Source organism: Uloborus diversus, unplaced genomic scaffold, assembly GCF_026930045.1.
Source record: "Uloborus diversus isolate 005 unplaced genomic scaffold, Udiv.v.3.1 scaffold_1347, whole genome shotgun sequence".
Classification (NCBI taxonomy): domain Eukaryota; kingdom Metazoa; phylum Arthropoda; class Arachnida; order Araneae; family Uloboridae; genus Uloborus; species Uloborus diversus.
In genome coordinates this window covers 1,327-24,866 of record NW_026558040.1, presented here as the reverse complement: position 1 = coordinate 24,866, position 23,540 = coordinate 1,327, and the positions used below count along the sequence as shown (strand labels likewise).

At 32.8% G+C, this 23,540-nt stretch overlaps 1 long non-coding RNA gene across 1 annotated transcript; it reads right to left on the bottom strand.

Moving 5' to 3' along the window:
• Positions 1-1,761: 1,761 nt before the first annotated feature.
• On the bottom strand, positions 1,762-10,669 carry LOC129232735 (uncharacterized). The gene is made up of 3 exons (XR_008581386.1): positions 10,585-10,669; positions 8,187-8,280; positions 1,762-1,974 (listed from the first exon to the last, which is right to left on the bottom strand). It is a non-coding gene; the product is annotated as an uncharacterized LOC129232735 (long non-coding RNA).
• Between the last annotated feature and the right edge of the window lie 12,871 nt (positions 10,670-23,540).

Here is a 23,540-nt window from a genome sequence, read left to right as displayed (position 1 = left end):
TACCGTAGCAGAGACTCTAGTCCAACATTGGATCTCGAGATACGGAACACCTTTGCAGATTCATTCCGATCAAGGGAGGAATTTCATTTCTGCTGTGTTTAAGGGCCTGTGTCAAATTTTCGGAATTTAGAAAACTAGGACAACACCACTACACCCACAATCGGACGGCAAGGTGGAGAGATTTAACCGCACCATCCTGAATAATCTCTCGCTTATGGTATCCAGAAATCAACAGGATTGGGACAAGAAGCTACCTCCCTAGTAGCACAAAAAACCGAACGACGTAGAAAAACTTTCAAAAACAATATAGAACTATATTTTCCCCGACGTCGAACTACTTAAAAACTTGCCACTTCTGTTACGTTCACGAATATCGGCCATGAACATTCAGGAATAACGGTCCTGAATATTCAGAAATAACGGTTCTAAAACCGATCGACGTAGAAAAATTTTCAAAAACTACATAGAACTATATTTTAACCGACGTCGAACTACGTAAAAACTTGCCACTTCCGTTACGTTCACGAATATCGGCCCTGAACATACAGGAATAACGGTCCTGAATATTCAGAAATAACAGTTCTAAAAACCGATCGACGTAGAAAAAGTTTCAAAAACTACATAGAACTATATTTTCACCGACGTCGAACTACGTAAAAACTTGCCACTTCCGTTACGTTCACGAATATCGGCCCTGAACATTCAGTAGTAACGGTTCTATATCGTCGCCCTAATTGATGACGATATGAGGATTGCTATGAGGCGACAATATGTCATTTTTTCCTTTTTTTTTAGATACAATAATTTATAAATAAAGAGTTTTTACACTTCTTTCAAAACATATTCATCATAATTGCGGTTGATGTTATTAAGTAAGAAGGTTTTGTACTATTGCTCGGCACAAGCATGCAATTTCATACATCAGATGCATTTGTGTTCAAGATACATAAAGCTCAAGCATTTTCCGGATTTCATTCATGTGAAACAGTGCTTTCTATTTACGTACTTAAAGTACAATGAAATATTAAGAAAAAGCCCTTTAAAAAAAGGAGAAAATAAACTTTTTAACCCAATATTGAAAGAAAATTGGCCTTTTTCTAAAATTCTTAAATGAAAAAAAAATTAAGTAAATAATTAAAATTTAATAAATAATAATAAATAAAATAGGATTAAATAAGACGGTTAAAATCTTTCACGTTTTGTAAATATGATGGCTTTTTGCAGCACAAATTTCAGAAATAATTTCTGCCCAACATATTTTTTTGTCAGAAAATAAAAAAATAGTAAAAATAAAGCTTTCTTACAGTAAAAAAAGTCAACCTCAAATTCCAATAAATACAAAATAATCATTAAATATATTTTACTAATTATACATAAATCACCATAATATACCTATAAATGACATCTTCAATAAAACAATAACCACATCAGTAAAAACAGTAGAAATAACAGAAAAATAAGAGTATACCTAAGTTTTTCTAAGCATGAGCCTACAACCTTAAAACTGAAATTGTACTTTTTCAGCAATGCCTTTTAGTAGCAATTTTTAAAAGCATTAACAAAGGAATGCAGGTTAAGGCTCTTAGATTTTCTTTCATGCAAGGCATGAAATTACTTAGTAGTTTCTCAGCTTTTGGGGATCAAGTTGTTATTCAAGAGTCAGACTACTCGTAGCAAAATACAATATCTTGCCTAAATAAAGAGTAGAAGCAAAACTATTTCTTAAAATATTTATTAAAAACAAATTAAACAGAACTGGTTTACATAGTATATACAGGAAACACTGCATCAGCTGTAAATATATGAAGTCAATTAAACACACTCAGGTAAAGACCAGAGCAACAAAATCTAATCATCCATTCACCATAGAGCATTGGGATTGTTCGCAGCACTCAATCCTTTCCACACATGAACACTTCAGAATACTTAACCAAATCTTGTTTTCACGTATTGAAATAGCATAGGGAGCACAAGCTGAAAAACATATAAGAATTAAAAACATTAAACATTTTTTTACTGTACAAAATAATAAACCATCAGTTTTTGACTGTATACCGAGTAAGAACAATCTGTTTTTAGATAGTCACAGGGGAGAATTGAATTAGTCATGTTGATTGTACCAGTAATGTAATGTTAAAATTGCAAAAAATGCACTTCACTTTGAAATAGTATGAATGGCTCAGCCAAGGGGTTTTGGAGTCAAACCTCCCGAATAGAACTCGCAATTTCAACACATATTGCAGGGTTTAGTTTTTACCACGACATGGGGGAAAACTAGGTTTTTTGCAGGTAGAAACTGTGGTGAAAAACCTAGAAAATATTGTCAGCCTGCTTAATCAGGCAACGGTTGAATGAATACCCTGTTTGTATGAATAAAACCTCTAAACCTCTTGGTACCGAATATTTCTCCATAGAAGCAATGTTAAAGATCCCCACTTAATCGAATAATTTCCCCCAATAATCAAATAATATTGATCAGCTTTTGTTAATATTTTTGTTGAGAAAAATTTTGAATCAACTAGATATAAGCTAAGAACAGCTATTGATGTAAAAATGTAAAATAATATTTTTCGCTATCAACAGGAGAGGAAGCATTCATTTTCCATCAAAACAACTCTTCTGATCCATCTAATTTCTTTTGTCATTGCTATTACAAAAAAAAAAAAAAGCGCAGCTGAAAAATTTAATAACAAAAATATACACATTTCAGACAGTAATAAATTGATAAATACAGTACGCTCTTAATGTCACGAAATCAAAGGAACAGTAAATATATATAGGTAGTTTTCGACATAACAAGGTCATAACCATAATAAAATAATATTCTAAAAATCAGTCACGATCACTAAAAATAAGTGGAAATATGCATTGAAAAAAAAGTCTTAAAAGAATAACAATTGAAATTTTTTAAATAAGTCAAAATTAGAGAAAAAAAGAATGCTCTAGTGAAGTAGCAAAACGTAATAATTATCACGACTAAACTTGGCAAAGATTTCGATTACCAAATTGCAGAATGGTTTCAAATGAGATTCGAACGCCCCAATACAAAAGAAGTTGCACAAAAGATTGCACCATTCCTTGTGTCTCTAAAGGGGGTTCCCGTTCATCTCCCCTTTTTATGGAGGTGAAAATCGAGTCAAAAGGTTCAACCGAATGGTGTGAAAAGTTTTAAGTACGTTTTTTAGGCTTCTCAGCAGGCTTGGCAAGGTTTTGGACAACAATAAAAACCCTGGTTTTTACCATCCTGTCCAAAACTATATTTATAGAAAAATTGTAGTTTGTGACAAAACATCAAAAACAAAATAAAATGTATCAAAGTAATGTTATATATTGAACATTAATTCAATGTGAACATTCAACTTATTTATGCAGCTGATTTTAATCTAGTTACATAGAAATTGAATTCTTGATCAAAATTTTAATTTGTATGCATTCGTTTTTTTTTTTTTTTATAAAGTAATCAAATTTCCCTAGTTGATACATGTGCAAAAGAAAGTGGGGTTGGCAAGGTTTATAATGCCCTGTTCAAAACCCTAGTGTCCAAAATTATTTTCTGAGAAACTATATTTTGTGAGAAAATATGACAGAAAAAAATGTGTCAAAATTGTTTTTTTTTTTCGACTATTTAATATATTTATTTAACGTGAATATTTAAGTATAAATATATATGTATTTATACAGCTGATTTTAATCTAATTACGTAGAAATTCAATTCTTCATTAAAAATTTCAATTTGTATGCATGTTTTTTTCCTAGCCATAAACCAAATTTTTTGACATTTATGCATGTGTACAAAAGAAAATGTTCAAAATATTAGTGCAATAATCGACTTAAATGCAAAATTTTTTTTGTAGTTACAGGATGTATTATACATCAAAAGTATGAACTAAAAAAAGAATATTCACAAGTTTTGAAATGTAAATGTTTAATCATTAATTTATTAATCTTTAATCCATGATTTAAAAAAAAAAAAAAACAGAAAAAATTAAGCTTTTTTGGCACCTAAATATGTCACATTTAATAACATTCCTTTGAGTTACAAATGGAACTAAATTTAGTTGTCTTCGTAGCATTGTTAATTTCCTTTTATAATTCTACCAATTGTTACATAAGGAAATTTTTATGTAATAGAGTTATTGACAATTTTTTAAAAGTATTTTTAAAAACAAACATTTGAGAAAAATATTATCAAATACTCATTAATTAACCTCATTAATATCTATATTTATGCATAACAAATATTGCAGTAAATACAAATTGATTAAATTAGACCCAACTTTGGCTTTTGCATACTTTTGGACAGCTTAAAACAATTTCTGACAGTTCTGGACGGTATAAAGCACCGGTTCTGTCCTAAACCAGTTTTGGACAGTCCAAAACTCAACTCTGTTTCTCAGGACTTACATTTTCTGATGCTGCTGTGCTCTAGAATGAAAACAACAGTAGATAGGCTTCACGGAATCATTCCTCCTCCCCCCCCCCCAAAAAAAAAAATAATGAAGGGTGTGATAAATTTTTGGAAACATTTCTCTAGTTGCTTCGAGACAAAAAACTGTGGTTTCCTGGAAAAATTATAAATGGGTTTGAAAAATATTCAACATTACAAGGTTTTGATTAAAAAGTCTTCGACATAATAAAAAATAACCTCAGGTAAATACGCAAAATCGAGGGGGAAAATAATTTTGTCACATCAAGGTCTTTGAGATATCGAAGATCAAGACATCGAGAGTATACTGTATTGAGTGGAAAACAAAGCGAACAAGGAGGTAAAAAAGGGAGTTCAGAAAAGTGATCCCAAAGACCTCAAGCAAGGAATCCAATATCACAGAATTTTTCAAAATATGGTGTACTGAAAAAAGATGCCAAAACATAAATTTCATATTTCTCCAGTTGTTACCTTTTAATAATTTTAATACGTACTTATAATATATTTTTCTAATTATGAAACTATTTTGTTGCTTACTTAGCTTATTTCAAAACCTTTTTACCAAATGACATTATTTCCTATATATAGTTATTGATTAATTATTATTACATTGTCAATTTAGAAAGGTAAGGAAATTTTCCCTACCTAATGGAAAATATTTCTTGGAACCGACAATATTTGATTAAGCAAGAGCCGACAGTACTATTAACCCCATTTCATTTTCTTGAAGGCAGTGACTTATTATTCTTACTAAGCAGGGTTGGCTTTCTGCTGCCAGAAACGGGTTATAACTGTAAAAACAAAAAATGTCTATTTAATAGTTCAAGTAATTACTTAATCATCATATTTGTTTAAGTAAACTAAAAAATGCAACCCTTAAGTAAACTAAAACTTGCCAGCCCTGCCCCTTATATTTATATTTCTACATTACGAAGATTGAAGTAAATATGAACTGATTAGATTACACTCTATTTGCGTAAACATACTTTAGGACAGTTTAAGACACTTTTGGATGGTAAAAACCACCTGTCCTGTCCTAAACCAGTTTTGGACAGTCCAAAACCCAAACCTAGTTTGGTCCCTTGCAATTGCTACATGTTAAATCCTCTACTTGGTATCATTCAGCTGCTTCAAAGTTCCCTTCATTTAAAGAAAAAAAATTTGCATTTATAAGTTGCGAGGGAGGGGGTCACACTAATAGCCACACCTTTTTCCTCAAAAAATCATGCACTGAAGTTTCCACTAAATTTATTTTATTGAATTACTAGTTACAGTATATGTAAAAACGACATAACGTGCATAAAGTATTAAAAAAGAGTTTAAATTCTTTCTTTTTTACTCTACTTTTTAATTACTCTTTAACACTTTATTTGTATTTTATACACGTTCTGTCGTTTTCACTCATTAAGTTTTTCGACAGCTCTTTTACAACTAGTTACAGTAATCTTTGCCTTATGGGTCAGTATAGGACATAATGATTTTGATAAAAAAAACCGATTGATAACAATAACATAAATCGACTCTGGTTTTTCTTTTAACTCCAAATTTTGTGGAAAAAAAAAAAGGTCTTATTTTATACATTGTTTCGCTGTTCCAAATCCAATCTGAAATCCCTTTAGCCTGAAGGACTTCGCTAAAAATGACTAGGAAGCAAGAGGTGTTTTAACTTTTTTTTTCTTTTTTTTTGCTTTCAGTTGAATTGATTGAGCGTAAAAGTGATGAAAGCGCTGCTTCTATCACGGCTATAAAAATCTTTAAAATTTTACATGCCTTGCCGGGCATGTTTGTCTAAAAAATACATGCCCGGTTTTCCTTATTGTATATCAATAAAAGCATTTGAATTTGTTGTACAGCATTAATCAGACGAATTATTTTTATATAAATTAATTTTAAAAAATGGTTTCAATAAATAGTACATAATAAGCCATCGTTAAATTTAACAAAATTTAAATTATATAAAGGGAAGGATCACTTCCACGCAAACCAGAAACAGCAGACTTAAAATTAATTTTGAGCTCCAAGTAAGGATACGGTAATTTTTCAATCAAATACGAAATAATAAAGTTAAGGAAAAAATATGTGATCAAAAATTACATGCCAGGCCAGGCATGTAAGAAGAGTAAAAGATTTATGCCCCATCGGAATTTTTAAATGCCTTGTGCATGTCGGGCAATATAATTTGAGCCCTGGTTCCTACATAAGAAATATTATGAAATGTCTAACTTTAGGGTATACATTTTGTTTAAACCTGTTTTTGCGAGACAAAATTTTTTGAAGGGCCGCAAAGCAGACCAAATTTGTGTTTTGAGTCAACCACTGAAAAAGCGAATCAGGAAATTATAAATTTATCAATTTATGCCAGATATTATTTTGAAATGAAATTAATTTAAAAGAAACCTAACAAATGTTTCGAAAAGGTACTATCATATCAAATGACTTAAGACAACCTCAAGTGCGCATATCTCTACAAATTGCTGGAATTGTGTCATTGTCTACTCTTTGGTACATTCCTCCTTTCCTTAGACTAAATAGGGAGTAGAGAGGTACCGAGTACTCTGTAACTACTCGGCACTCAGCCAAATTTTGCTCAGATACTCAGCTAATACTGAGTAGTTGTAAAAAAAATCGAATATTGGTTCAAGATAGAGTTGACAATTAATAAAAAAAAAGTGCAAACAGATAATATAGTGCAATCATTTACAATTCAAATTTACAACTCAAATTTAAATTTTGAGAATAATGAGGTTTGTTATGCTTCAATGAAGTAAATCTTTATTTTAATGTCACCAAAGTTAATAAAACTTATTTATTAAAAATGAGACACAAAAAAGGCAAGTATAGAAAATATGAAAATACTTTTGGTTTAAAAATAAAAGCAAATAAATCATTTTTTAAGCAAATAAAACATTAAAAGCAGAAATGTGCAGGAATACTGTAGATGTATGTTTTGGCATTACAAGGAATGCCTTTTAATCCACAAAATGCGAGTTTATGTGTTAAAAATATCCGACAAAAGTCGGATATTTTTGTAGGATGTCTTTACATTCATTAGCTCACACTTTATGCACTGAAAAAGACGTTCCTTGCAACACAGAAGCACGGGTCTGCAGGATTTCTGCACATTTGTACTTTTAACACTTTATTTGCTTTAAAAAATTATTTACGTTTGGCAACTAGAACTATTATAGGTTGATATAATTTGTTTTAATTCCAACTTGATTAATCATACCTTTTATTTATTTGCTTTCTTCTAATTTCAAAAATAACATTTTTGTAAAATTTTTGACACAAGCAAAAGTTTTTAAATGATGCATAATTAAATTTCAGATGAAGTTTTGTTTTAAAAACTGTTATATGGACATGGAGGTCTATACTACAGTTCCAATGAGTTCAAAATTCATCATGTGTTTGTCTGTGATTCTTCTTAAAGTATATTTGATACTCAGCCAAGTAGTGACAGGTTGAGTACTCGGCACAAGTGCTACTCGGTACGTCTCTAATAGGGAGAATTCTCAGAAATACAAACACTGGCACACTTAAATACAAGACGATTCTTTTGAGTAGTTCATTGATAGTTAAGAATCGAATTTGAAAACTGATAACATTAAAAAATGTCATGATAACAAAAAGAGATTTTAACATGCAAATGAATAGATAAAATTGGGACTGAGGGATTCTGATACTAGCAATAAAGGATTGATAACATTGACCCCAATCAAGGCAGAGACTACTGTACATTTTCTATAATATGAGTTCTTACCATTTTTGTCCGGGTCTGCAGCAACATTATTGCTTGTTGAGTATATCCCAATAACTTTCCTGCAGATTTTCCAAGCACTAACTAAGTAACAAATCTGTAACAGATAAAAAAAAATGTATGCAAACAACAGAACTATCCATAAACTAAACACACACACACACAAAGGGGGGTAGGTACTTTACATAAATGAGACAAACATCAAAGTTAGAAATCAGCAAAAAATCCTACTGGTCCTTTGGGCTAGTCAACAGCAACATTATTGGTCCGCTTTAAATTTAACCAATAAATATGTCTGTACGTAAAATTATTTATGCTTTATGATTGCATTTATTAAGTAATCTTTACTAATAATGAAGCTGAAAGTCTGTATCTGAATCTCTGTCTATTACGCGCATAGCGCCTAGACCGTTTGGCCAATTTCCATGAAATTCGGCGAACACCTCAAAGTGATTTTTTCAAAATTCGATTTTGTTCTTTTTCTATTCCAATTTTAAGAACATTTTACCAAGCAAATTATAATAACGTGGACAAACAAATGCCAACAATGTGTGCCAAGTGTCAAGCAATTAACGAGGAATTAATCATCCATCATTTGAAATATACAGGCGAACCAAATGACCTTTTAATTTTCTACGACTGGCATAGCCATCCGGGTACCACTAGTTTTAAATATAACTTTCTTTATTTTTAGCTAATTGATTTAACATTAAATAAAGCACTATATTCAAAATTTGTTTGGCAATAAACATTTAATTTTTAAACAGTCAAGTTTAAACAGTCGGAAAACTAATTTCATTAATCAACCCTTAAAATGGGCTACCAAAAATTTGATAATTTAATTTTTCTATTTTTACTTAGTTTCAAATGCTGAATAAAATGTGGATGATTCATATAAATTATGTACAGCGGTTTGAAAAAAAAAGTCAATGAATGGTTTAGCTAATAATTAGTTCAGGCATCAACCAGGCTTATGCTTTTGAATTTTTTTTAGCAAAGTGTGAGCCTAAATTGCCGAGGGACCACCGATTTTTTTTTTTGTCCCTTTTTGTAGTCTGAGGCAGGTTTCACTGGTCCGGGACCAGTGAACCAGCCGTAATTTTGAACGCTGAACAATATGCACTATTATCAACAAAATGAACTAATTTTACACAAAATAAGTGAAACTAGAAAATTATGAAAACATTTTTTAATGTTCATAACCTAAAAGACCTTGCACTGAAATACAAAAGCAAAATTTTGAGCAGCAAAGGTAAACACACTTTCAATCTTTTATTTATTTATTTATTTTTTTCAATAATAGTGAAATCCTTTTCCTCATTTAGTAAAAAAATTATTTCATCCACCCCATATCAATATAAAATGCATTGGATTAAGATGAAACTGAGAAACTAATTCCTAATCCTAAGTAGAAAGGAGAGTCTGCAAAACTTATATGCATCTTAAAACGCTAATCAAGAAAATGCATTTGAACAAAGTACTTCAAAAATACTTACAGGACCAAAATAGTTTGAACATAAAATCATCTTAGATGCATAGGAAATAATGTGGTATAACTTTGATATACCCCCCAAAAATTACGCGCTAAATCTGGCACTCCCTACGGACTTTTTAGGGTTGCTGTCTCTTATTTTGGTGTTGCCAATTTAGGATTTTTCAGCTTTTAGGTTTTTGTTGGTTCCAAATTTAGTATTTTCTTGTATTTTGTACCAGTTTTTGAGTTTCTTTCTTTTTTTTTTAAAGTTTTGTGGCAACAATTTTTGGATTTCATATATGTTTTAGCTCCATTTCATTCATTCGCCATTTCTTTGTGAAGTGATCAAGCAGATTTCTGACTTGCTGTATTTTGCTGCAAATCTGGTTGTATTTTCCAATTATATTTTTTTTTCTATTAATTATTTTTTACCTTTTAGCTTTCAATATGCCTACTGTATGTAGTGTTGTTGAATAGTTTCAGGGAATTTTGAGCCATAAAACAGGTATTTTGCTTGGCGAGGAAAAAAAGTCGCCAAATTTCCGATTTGGGGGGGGGGGGGTATATCAAAGTAGTTCCAATAATATTATTTGTACATTATTTGCTAACAAGTCTTATGCAAACATTACCAAATAAATATAATTATCTCAACCGTAAACAAAAAACAAATATCAAAGCAAGTGTACTAAATTAAAATTTGAAGGGGTAAGAAAATAACTGAAATTATTGGGGGGGGGGGGGGAATGCTACCTCAATTTTTAAAAGCTGGAAAATAAAAATAACATGGAATAAGATCAACTAAAGAAAAACACACAATTCCAAATACTCAACTCACAATAGGAAGAAATAGCGTTGTAAATAATACAGCCGAAAACTACAGAATCATAACATTTTATATTTTGTAACTTTGCTTGTAATGTTACTTACTTAAATTGTAGTTCATTATGATGTTTCAATATGCTGAATCCAATTTATCAATGGCGATGTTTCTTTCCCAAAGTTGCCATGCCGTTTGCCGCCATACAAATACAAAATGGAAGTAGCGACAAGTCATCATGATCACGTGACATCCGGTTCCGGAATTGGTCTTGTTATACAGATTCACGTCGAAATTTCGATGTTTGCAATTTTTTCTATTTACTACTGATTTCTATACAAATAAGAATATAGCTATATTTTCGTATAATAAAATGACACATTGATTTCTTAATGACACATTGATGAAAATAAGCAGTAAAAACTTCGAGGTATTTCTTTTAAAGATTGTTTCGATATCTGCAGCTTCAGAGTTTTTTTTTTCTTTTAATAATCTGCCAATGAAAATATGCCAAAGAAAAAGTATATTTATTTTCCTCATTTGATTTAAAACAGCTTAAATATGAAATTTTAAAAAATGTCGAAAAAAACATATTTTGGCACAGATCTATGTTTAGAAAACCATATGGGGATTTTTTTATAGATTGACGTCGAAGTATGTCGGTGTCACAATATTTTCTTTCGACATGAAACGACTTTTTCCGACGTTCGCGAAATTTTTCTATTTTTCTCCTAAATTGCATATTTATAAGAAAAATTACGAAATAAACGCTTTTAATTATGGCTAACTATTTTTAAAAAATCGAAACAAGAAGTAAAAACCACTTTTTATATAAAGCCAGTGAAAAAAATATACTTCGACATAGTTCTATATTTTAAAAACTGTATCCGTTATGAATCGGGATTCAAAACATCGATCTGTGTCGGTCCTATGTCGTTCTATATTTTTGTGCTACTAGGGCTTTGTTCCTGCTGGCCTACCGCAGTGCTGTCCACGAGACTACCGGATTTGCCCCATCTCAGATGCTCTTCGGACGAGAGCTTCGGCTACCTTGTGATCTCGTCTTCGGTCGTCCTCCGGATGCGCCTTCATCGCCTGAGGAGTACATCCAGGATCTCCAGGCCCGGTTGGAAGACGTTCATAACTTCGCACGAGAGCGAATCAACATCGCGGCGGAGAAGATGAAGACCCGATACGACACAAGGTCTACTGGACATGAATTCAACGAAGGCGACAAGGTTTGGTTATGGAATCCCATCTGACGGAAAGGTCTGTCACCCAAATTGCAGTCGCATTGGGATGGACCCTACAAAGTCCTTAACCGACTAAATGACGTCGTAGTGAGGATCCAGAAATCACCTAATGCAAAACCTAGGGTTGTACATTATGATCGGTTAGCCCCATACTATGGCCATAGTTCATGAGTATTACGTAAACAACCATGGTTGATAACATAAAAGTTGTAGATAAATTTTTGCTTTTAATGTTTAGTAATATTTCTTGTTATTATTGTATTTTCTGTATCTGTTAGTTATTAATTAATGTGTATATTTGTGAACATGAGATAGAAGTTTGGCATCCTTTCTGGGGATTGTACTGCCCGGGACGTGCAGTCCTTAGGAAGGGGGCAATGTTACAAATCCTGTAAATAGTAATTATTGTAGTAACGTAACCTGTAAATAGTTTCCCGTAATGAATATACAACCCCTTTTTCATATGGCTAAAATATACGACCCCTATTCCCTTTTTGTTCATTGATAAAATTTGATAACGGTCAACGCATTTCGAGAAGCGTGTGGAATATTTGAGAAAATTCTTTTCGGTGTATTTAAGCCGTTAGCGATGGATAAACAGTTACCCATATAGCACACTTCGTCTGAGCGATGTTCCAGCGACGTCGCAATGTCCCATTCACGTCACATCACACTGCGCTATTAACAGTACGTCGCTGCGATGTTACAAGCAAACGTAGCTGCAACATCTTGATGCGACATGCTTGAGACGTTTCCCCCTCTCTCGGAACTAGTACACGCATGCGCAAAATGAAGAACATTGCTAGCGAGTGCTGATTAACTGTGACTGTAAATTATTTAACTGATTGATTCCAATGTGTTTGTTTTTCTGTGGTTTTCCGCTATGTTTACTGATTAAACGAGAAAGTTCGTAAACTAATTGTACTATTCTCTTATTGAGTGCAAAAAAAAATGTTTGAATAATACTTAAAAAATCCGAATTTATAGCTTTGTTATGGAAGGATATTATTTTTTTCTATGCCTTGTGTTTTAATGTTGTCACACGTGTGCTGGTTTATTTTAAACTTAAGCGGTTAAGCTTCTCTTCAAACATTTGATTTTAAAATTTTGAGTTTTAGTAGGTGATGGATCGTCTTCGATCCATAAAAAAGTTAGCTAATAGAATTATGTGTGAATAGAATGAGTTATGTTAAATTTTATATTCATTACTTTATTTGCATAACGTATGATGAAAACAATTACTCTCCAATGTGTATTTGCTTAGTCTTCAGTATTTCAGCACACATTAAATATTAACTTTTCTGCGCAATACAATTCAATTCAGAAATGGATAGCGAAAGAGGGTAGTAGTGTATTTTCTTACTCTCTCTGCCGTTGTATCTTTTTCTGTCTTCTTAAGCAGTCCCATTCCTTTTGTCAGCAGTTAACTAATTATAGTTGGTACAATAAACTTAGAATGATAAAGCATTCATTATAAATGTCATGAATGCAGACTAAGTAAGTATGAATAGTATTGATGTATATCTCTGTATTGTGCTGTGATTCCATCTATTGCTAGATCCTCTACCAAGTCATGCTGACTTACAGATATTAAATTTAAAATAAACCCTAATATCTTTAAAATTCTCTTATTTTCATGTATCTCTGTTTAAAAAAAGCTTATATGATTGTGTCAAATATAGTTTTAAAAAATCTTCAAGTTACTCGAGATAATTTCAGTGTAATGACTGACATATAAGATGTGTGAAGTCCTAATAATTGCACAAAATTGTACATAACTTTAAAAATAATCAGGCTCACGCAAGATTACGTAATCCAAAAAGTTATTTTCATTCAGAAAAATAAAGATTTAAACCATATTTTTAAAACATAGTTGAGGTTTCCCCAATTTGTCTATTGTGAACGGCATTAACTTTTCAAATTAAAGATTCAAAATAGTAACATTATTGCTCAAAATAGGTAGCTTTGAATTAATTTCTTGTTTAATATTTACTGTACTTAATAAACATTTTGCTCATTTATAAGACTTATTTTATTCATAGTCTACCTTTCTTATTTGTTGTGATTTTAAATAAAATATGCATATACTTTCAAGATTTTGAAACAATGCACAGAAAAATGCTCTACTACACACAGGGTAGGCTTTCTGCTGGCAGAAACCAGTTTTTGCCATGCCATTGGCAGATTTTAATGATTCTTAAGATTTTAATGATTTTTGTACACAATAACTATTCAAAAGTTAAGATAAAAAAGGGGAAACTGGGTGCTTTTTCTAACTGGGGCTCTTGGGAGATGCAATTGAACAGACTGGCGCCGGTAGTAGTCAGCTTTATGGCGCCGTGGTTTCGTTGGGTTATTTAATTTTTAGACATGAAAAAGATTTGCCCATATTCAAGGTCATATTGCCAACTGTTAATAATGCAATAGTGATACTCCAGATAAAATAAATTAGCCATATAAAGTAGAGAATTTTCGGAAGCACTGAAATACAGTAAAGAATTGAAAAACTTTCCTGAGCAAAGGGGACACTGAAAGACTTGCTAAGGTAAATGATTTAAATATTTATGTTGAGAAACAGGCTTGTAATGCAAAAAGGAGATGTCAAACTGTTTTAACTGATTACTTTAATTGATTAAATGCTTTTTGAGACAAGTGTGTGCTGTCAGTATACCTTTATTAAGAAAAAACAGATTAATTACTCTTGACGTAAAATGTAGTAAACCTTTCGCAATCATTTCGATTGTGTTCCACAAAGGAAACAACAGCCCATTTTGAAAAAAGTAAATTAAGTAGTTCCTCCTAATAGCGGACACCTCCCAATAACGGACAAAACTTCTTGTCCCTTGACTGTCCGCAATTCGGAGGTTTCACTGTACTATGTATCAATAAAGCCATGTTTGTCAGCAAGAATATTTTTTACCTTTGGTTGTCCCTCTCTATAGCCTTTTAGCGGTTTGGCCGCGATTTTTGATATCCACTACACTTGTGCCTCTTAACTCCTCATATAATCGGGAGTTTACTGTACAGTTGAACTTAGTTAATGTGAAATGCCACAAACTCCACAATTTGTTCGATTAGCTGTTATTTATAACAGTTGCATAAATAAGTGAAATAGTGAAAAAAACAAATGAGTGTCGTCTTAAAAAAAATGAATTACTACTATTCATTATTACGGTATGAACGTATCTGTTAGTTATTAAGATTTTCCATTTTTTGAAAAGAAGGATGCTAAACAGTGGAGGAACAAGTGATAATCCGCATTGACACATAGAAAGTTCCGAGAAATGTCCACATACAACAGGTATAAGGGCTTAATGCTCCATACAAAAATATTTAACGTATGGTTGACTTTTTAGTCGTACAAAATGATGTATAATTTCGACAAAAAAATGGCGCTCATCACCAAAAGTTTTCAGAGGAGGGGTCAAAAATTTTTGTTTGTTTTAGCCTAAACTTTCATTTGAATGCACCTATTGTGCATAAGATTTTCAATTTAATTATGTACAGTGATGGTCCTATCATTTTTTCTGAGAGTATACTCCCAGTAATCAATTATGCACAATATGTGTATGCGATCATATGCATAATATGAAAATTTTTGAAGCTTGAGGGTATAGGATATATGTTGTACTATATGGAGTATACCCTAGGGGGGCACTACTGATTATATATAGTGGACCCTATCTGAACACTCGCTAAAGTGGGCAGTGGCCTGAAACATAAATTTTTGGGAGGGCGGAACACTAGATAGTCTCAGAATACATGTGCATTATCCAATTTTCTCCTATAAAGAACACGTCCATAATCCAAACATTTTTGCTTGGTTCTATGATTGTTTCAAACCAACTTAACTAAGAAAATATTCGTTTTAACCGAGATTTTGTATCAACCGTGAATATTGGGAATTTAACAATATTTTTGCATTAATATTTTATTATTGGGTCTAAATGCTACTAAAATATATATATCGTCACCTCAGAGCAACAGTAGGATATCTTAGTATTACTCCTGGGATTACATTTCTTACTGTTACTCTGAGGCAACAATATTCTCTTGCTATATTATTTTCTGGGACATTCCAAGGTATTTTTGACATTATGTAGAGTCTGTAACATGACCTTTTTTTGCCATAACTTTTTAATTTTCAGTTTGATTTGCAAATTATTTTAATTTGAGCTGGTGTGTTGGTAGGAAAATATCAAAATAAAATAATATGCTAATCAAACAGAAAATAAAAAAGTTATGGCAAAAAAGGTCACGTTACGGACTCTACATAAATGTCAAAAATACCGTGGAATGCTCCTTCTACTTTTTAAATTGAACAATCACTATTCGAATTCAACAACCAGGGGCATGCACAAAAATTTTGGGGCCCCATCACAAATGTCTTTCCCGTTACCCTTTATGTTGTTTATCCCTATTTTCATCCCTAGTTTAAAAAATATTTTGTCAACAGGTGTCCTCCCCCCCTTTGCACGCCCCTGGCAATAACTAATCTGAGTTTTTTTTTCTTTTGTACTTCTTAAGTTAGTGTGTACTAACTTGTACAAATTGTTTGTGTTATGTGGGAATTTAAATATTTTGTTTGAATGGTTAGCTATACAATTTTAGCAAACATTTAGAATTATTGTGAATGTTACTTGATGAAAAATACAAAATTTTTGTTTTTTTCCAATAAATAAGAAAAGATTTCAGAAATTTTTAGCTGCGAGCTGTCACATTTCCTCAGCAATATCACAAGCCCAATGAATGTGCATGTAACTGAAGTTGGACAATTCCACGTGTCCAGAACATCTCTGGACTGTCGCATTGGGATGAAAACATCACACTGCGACAAACCATGCATGTTGCATTGCGACGTAGCTGAAGTTGGACAATTCCACATCTCCAGAACGTCTCTGGGCTGTCGCATTGCGACAACCCATACATGTCGCATTGCGACGTAACTGAAGTTGGACAATTCCACATCTCCAGAACGTCTCTGGGCTGTCGCATTGCGACAACCCATACATGTTGCATTGTGACGTAACTGAAGTTGGACAATTCCACGTCTCCAGAATGTCTCTGGGCTGTCACATTGCGACAACCCATACATGTCGCATTGCGACGTAACTGAAGTTGGACAATTCCACGTCTCCAGAACGTCTCTGGGCTGTCACATTGCGACAACCCATGCATGTCGCATTGTGACGTAACTGAAGTTGGACAATTCCACGTCTCCAGAATGTCTCTGGGCTGTCACATTGCGACAATCCATACATGTCGCATTGCGATGTAACTGAAGTTGGACAATTCCACGTCTCCAGAACGTCTCTGGGCTGTCGCAATGCGACGACAACATCACATTGCGACGAACCATACACGTCGCATTGCAACGTAACTGAAGTCGGACAATTCCACGTTGCCAGAACATCTCTGGGACGTTTCTGGAATGTGCCGTGATGTGCCCGAGACGTTACAGACGTCGCAGTGCGACGTATTTGCTACGTTGCCGAGATGTGACTGTGCTATGTGGGCCACTATCGACTCTATCAACCAAAAATAAATATGATTTTTTTTTTCTTTTGTGTAAATTACAAGGCTAAAAAAAACAAAAAAAAAAACGCTTATTTCTGAAAGATTACCAGAATTGTAGTGAAATAGACAAGGGGTAAAAAATGAAAAAAAAAAGCGCTTGCATTTTTAGCGTTCGAGACTTAAAACATTGGCAAACAACTCAGTTTGATGAAATATTTTAAAATATGTATTGATTTGAGTTTTAAATTCAGTGATACAAAATGAAACTTATTCTAGCGTTGTTTCAAAAGTAAAAACGGTTGCCTAATTTGGGAAAACATTTTGGACGAAGCACTTCTCATCAAATGTCTAAAAAGGAAAGGGGCACTGTTATGTCACTCAAGGGTGCCCACCTAGAGGGGGGGGAGCAGGGCCATTAAATTTCTTTTGGGGAGGGGGTGCCCTTTCTCTTGGGGGGGGGCTCCCCTGTGTCACTGTATTAATTAGAGTCAGTGTTGAATTTACCATTAAGCTAAACAAGCTATAGCTTTAGGTGAACTTCCCGAATGGTAAGAGGGTGTTACTTTCTCATTAGTATCTATTTTTTAAATATTTCCACCATTTCTTTTAAAGAATTTTATGCATTGTTTAATCTAGATAATTTTTCAATTGATTCAGCGTTGTGTTTGTCGGTGGGTAAAAGGGATAATCAACGGGGTCAAAAAATAAAATATGTAACCGAAAGTCGATGTGAGCAAGTGATAGACTTTGTGTCATATCGTTTCTTCTCTCTCGCTTTTCCTCTCTGTCAATAAATATCAACGATTTGTTGAACCAAGGACAATTTTTCTTTTGTATTGCCTTAATTTGCAAAAGAGTGCATAAGTTTAAAACATTTCTGTATTTTGTTCTCCTATTTTTGCTGATGTTTTTGTAGTTCGAATTACCTCTTAAAAGACCTCAAAATGCAGAATTTTTTAATGCATTTTTCAAATACATTTACGGGGGAGAAACGACCGGACCCCCTCAAATTTGAGGTATTCTACCTTCAACTCAAAGGAGGTCCCTGTATAACTGTCCTGAAAACCCTGCTCGTCCAAGGTAAAAAAAAATAAAAATAAAAATACAGTATAGCAAAACATTTTTTAAAAACACATTCACGGCTATATCGCTATATGTGCCAGAGGAAGACACATAGTTGGGAAAAAAACTTAAAAAATTGCCTGTTTTGCCACTAATATAATGTTGTCCGAGCTACGAAAAAGGTCCCCCATACTTAAACTAGCCTAGGGCCCACTAAGTTAAAATCCAGCCCTGTATACAAGAATCTCTTTTTAATAACATTACAAAGTTTGATTAAGAAGAAGCACAGCAAAGCAATTTTAATTGAGAAAAAAAAAACTTTCAGTTAAAAAAAAGAACAAAAAAAAAACCTTTTTATTAGACCTAGACCCATTGACAATATTTAGGATATTTATGTAAAAGCAGAGCGAAGAAAGAGGAGATTCAAGTAAAAAGTTAGGGGCCCTGAAGAAAGTTGCATAGGGGCCTATTAATCCTGTCGACGGCCCTGTTGGTGAGGAAGATAACGCTGCCCACGACATTTCCTTTCTCTGACATAGGCAGGATTATGTTTCGGGAGGGCCCAAATGCTTACATTAAAACTACCAGATTATCCATTTTTCATTAAATATGTTCAGCTATGCCATGAACATTTAAACTTACCAAATCATCAATAAATTAAGAAATTAAAGCAAACGTCAATTAATCAATTTCTCTAAATTTCATACTTATTATTATTATTTTTTCTTTTTAATATTTTCCAATTTAAGGGTGGGGGGAACTGCTCTTCCTTGCTCCCTCCCCCCTCTTGGCATGCCCGTGGTAATAATGCAGTTCGGTTTAAAAATATGGTCTTTATTCTAAATAATTTAAAATATGTCACACATGGTTGGATCCGGTAAAACATTTCATTTAAAACTTATCTTCTCGGAACATTTACCAAATGGCATTGGCATTGTTTTTACTAAATGTATTTTTGAGCTGTTAAGAGGACTCATCCGACAGAAATTTTCTAGCTTTCGGGAAGAGAGAGAGCTGCAGTGTTTTTCTACCCTCTCTAATAAGCGGAGCTGCTCTGACAGGTTTTGGGGGAATTCTTCCCCCTCTAAACGACTGTCTTTGTTCAAAATTTATTGTCAGTGGGCAGCATAACTTTCCTAATGTAATGCAACTCGAAATTTTTTTAATCCTTTATGTTCGTGGTTTGTTTGCTAAATTTGATTTATTAAAATGCTCTCACAGCCCAAGTAGCATTTTATCTTGGCTCAATATTGGCGTGAGATTGTTCACGTTGGCAATGTCTTGGCCAATATTGGCACGATTTTTGCAATGTTAAGCCAATATTGGCTTCCCATTGCATTAACAATATTGTACTTAGATTGGCAGATAATCTTGTGCCAATATTGGCATCTCATTGCATTAGCAATATTGTACTTAGATTGACATACAATCTTGTCCCAATATTGGCTTAACAATGCGCAACCATTATTGTATTTAGACTGTGAGACAATATTGGCAAAAAATTGGTCAAACTCTGGAAAGCCAATATTGGGCGGAAGATGGCTCTTTGATGTTCAACCGATTTTGAAACAAATCTGAAAAATGATTCATTTTCCTAAGTGAGCAATTAAACACTGAGCCTGATTACCTGAAGCTCCACAAACTGTTTTAGAATGCTAAAACAAATTTTGAACGTAGAGAGAGTCCTCAAAAAATGGAGCTATTTGAGTTCACTTTAAACGCATTTGTATTTTTTTAAAAACCGGCGAAAAAGAAACTTCAACTTTGTCTGCACATTTTGTGTTTTGTTGCTCTTTCTCGCCGCTGCACATGGTAAATGCTTTTGTCCGAATATCGGAGATACTTTCCTTAAAATTTTATTGTTGCCTTCATTTCTTAAATGATATTTTATCATTCTCATCAGTGAATTTTTTTAACTATGTCTAATCCACTCTAAAATTTCAAAAAGCGAAAGAGAAAAGCGTTATTGGAGCAACTCAATGAGAAAGCTTTCCTTTGCAGTGATGAACATTGTCTTCCAAAATAAAAGTAATGAAATAAGGCAAAAATTTTTTGAAGAAATATTAAATGCTGAATAAAATTCTGGGTAGATATCTAACATTGAAGAAATTGCTGAAACGATGTGAAACTGAAAATTTTGGATCGACATTGTGTTTTCAAAACTCGAAATCATAATCGAACAGTGACATTCTAAATTGCGTCGAACATTGAGAATTCTGAACTAACATTTGAAACTGGAGTAAATTCTGGATCGATATTTGACTTTGAAAACACTGGATCAATATATGATGAAGATTCCAGGAGTTTTATTTTCATGATTCTACATTGTGGATGTGGCAGGAACTCTAAAAAAAAAATCTGGGAAAAAGTGAGAATGTATCATGAGAAAAACTTTCCGTGAAAATTCAAATTTCTACTGGAAAACTGCATTCCTTTTCACAATGCTCTATAACACCTAATTTTATTGACAATAATCAAGTAAACTTTTAGAAATCTGAAAGAAGGTTTTACGGACTAGTTTTATGCTACCAAGTTCATTTCTCTACACGGACTTGCGTTTTGATGATCATAAGACTTTTGACTCATTACGGAATGAGAATTAAGTTCCATGGTCTATTTTCAGCTGAGCATGTACGATTAAATGGCAGTAAAGGTAGTGTAAACTATTTATCCTCAACCATTGTTATGGAAATAATTGAAGTTCTATCTGATAAAGTACAAGAAATGTATCCAAATTCGAATAAAACCAAGGTGCTTTGATTAACTATGATTTTACACCAGTGTTGAATTTTTTGTGCCAAACCCTTATTTTTGACGTGACATGTGAAGAATCTCTTGAATGTATGCTCAACACCATGACGTTTTTCATATTTCAAGTTAGAACTTTTTTCTAGAAATTTCGTAGATTTTTTAATTGTTTCTACATGCATAAGTATTGAGCAAAAAAAAAAAAAAATGGCTCTGTTTATCTAGAAAATCTGAACTTTTATTGATAAATGTTGTGCAAATTCTAGGTCCAGTACCATGGAATTGTCCATTTGCTTTACAAATAATTCTATTTATACCGTTGCCTGTATCAAACAGGGTTGGCAAGTTTCTGCCAAGGCGGTTAAAACCACCGGTAGAAACCGGTTAAAACCGGCATGGCAAAAACCACTTTCTGCCACGTTTGCGGCAGAAACTGGCAAAAACTCGCAAAATGAAAATTTAATTCTTGATATACAACAGAAAATGCATGGATAAAATAATTAATTGTTAACCGAAGCACTGTAATTTTATTACAAAATTATCCCAATTCAAAATCAAATGTTACATTGTTGGGACCCTGAAATTGTCTCTTTGAAAAGATGGTTTCAAAAATCTAAACAGGTTTTCAATTTAATATGCACAAATGAGAAATTTTAGAATATTCTTGAAACAGAAGAGCTAGCAGACAATGCATCAAGGAGCAAGCAATGTTTGTGAAACTTTTATATATTGCATAACTGGAAACTGGGGTTGTGGTAAAAATTTGACTAGAAAAATACGTTTTGAGTAATGGGGCTAATTTGTTTTGCAAAGCTGTGACATTAGGTACAAAATTCTAGGCAAGTAAAATTCTGGCACTTTCTTCTTGAAGCACATGACATGATAATTTCAATCACAAACAATTTAGAGGAAGCATATAAGTAAGCAAATTTAAATCAGTAATGCCCGTTTAATTCTGTATGTCCCTCCTCTTTCCTAAGCACCCCCGTATGATTTTTTATCCTTTGATAAATTAATCCAAATACTACGAGCCTCTGCAATTGAAAAGTTCCCTTTCTGAACTAAATCAAGGGCACTAGCAATGGATTTTATTTTTTTAAATGATGAAATCATGTTTAATTTTTTAGTTGACTTAAACAAATATCATTTACTAATTACTTGAGTTATTAAAGACACTTAAGTTTTTGCCAGTTCCTGCCGGTTTTTACCGGTTATAACCAGTTTCTGCCACTGGCATGGCAAAAACTAGTTTCTGCCGGCAGAAAGCCAACCCTGGTATCAAACTGTTCTAGTGAATGTTCCTTTTCAACCTTAAAACAAATTATAAATTGTTCCACATCATCTCTTTTGCACAAAAAAATTAAGTGTTCATACTCTTTCGTCTATTAAAAGTGATATCAAATAGATTAAAATTTAATAATGTTGAAGAATTTGGAAATTTAAAGGTGAGGGGAAAAACATGTAAAGTAAGCCGTAAGTTCTTTTGCACTATGTTTGGAATATTTATTTGTTTATAAATAAAAATAAATGTTTTTATTTTTTATAAAAACTAAGACAACACAGAGCTAAAAAGTGATGTCAAAAGTTAAGCCAAAATGCAAAGGGTTTAATAATCATTTTCAACTTTTTAAATTTTCCTTTCATTATGGTAAGTGGAAGTATTTTTTTATGTGTTTTAGTTTTCAAACATATGTACTAGACAGCTAACTGCTTGTCCATTATTTCATTGCAGTAAGTGCAACCTACATTTGCATCAATAATAAATGATTTTCAGATTATTCTTTGTTCATTGTCACCTACATTACATCCATTTTAAAAAAGAAAAACTTAACAACTTTATTTGCAGTACACTCAAACCTGTTTCTGTGGGATCCTTTTTCTTTGTGGTACATGAAAATTTCAATCCAATTGTGACTCAATTGACTAACTTGTCTATAAAACAAGTGCTCGGTAGTATTTTTAAGTGATGAATCGTTCTCTGATGTATATTTTAAAAGCGGATTTAAATGGTTGGCGAGATTCAAAGTAGTTGCAAAAGCAGAGCTGTCTTCATGCTCCCATCTAACTGGTTAAGCCACAAAAAGTGGTAGGTACGGGGAACTCTGAAGTGAAAAGTGTCTTGAATTTGTTTAAAGAAAAATTTCCTACAGTTGTTTCGTAAGTTTTGGGTTATTTTCAAGTGAGACTGTGTTACGAAAGCATTTTTTTGTAGCTAATAGTGAAGTTTTGAGTGAATTTTTTTATGCGGTCCCTATCTACCACACAAAACTAGGTTTGAGTGTAGTTTGTTTCCACATTTATTATAATGAATGCCAATTTTGTGAAATAGATCTTATTATTTTTCTTTGACAATAATTGTTAGTTCATTATTGAATACTTTTTGTTTATGTGAAAATATTAGACATGTGCTGGAGTCTGCTGCATCTACTTACTTTATTTACATAAACATGGTCAAACATTTTACTGAAGGAGTTAATTCTTGCAAA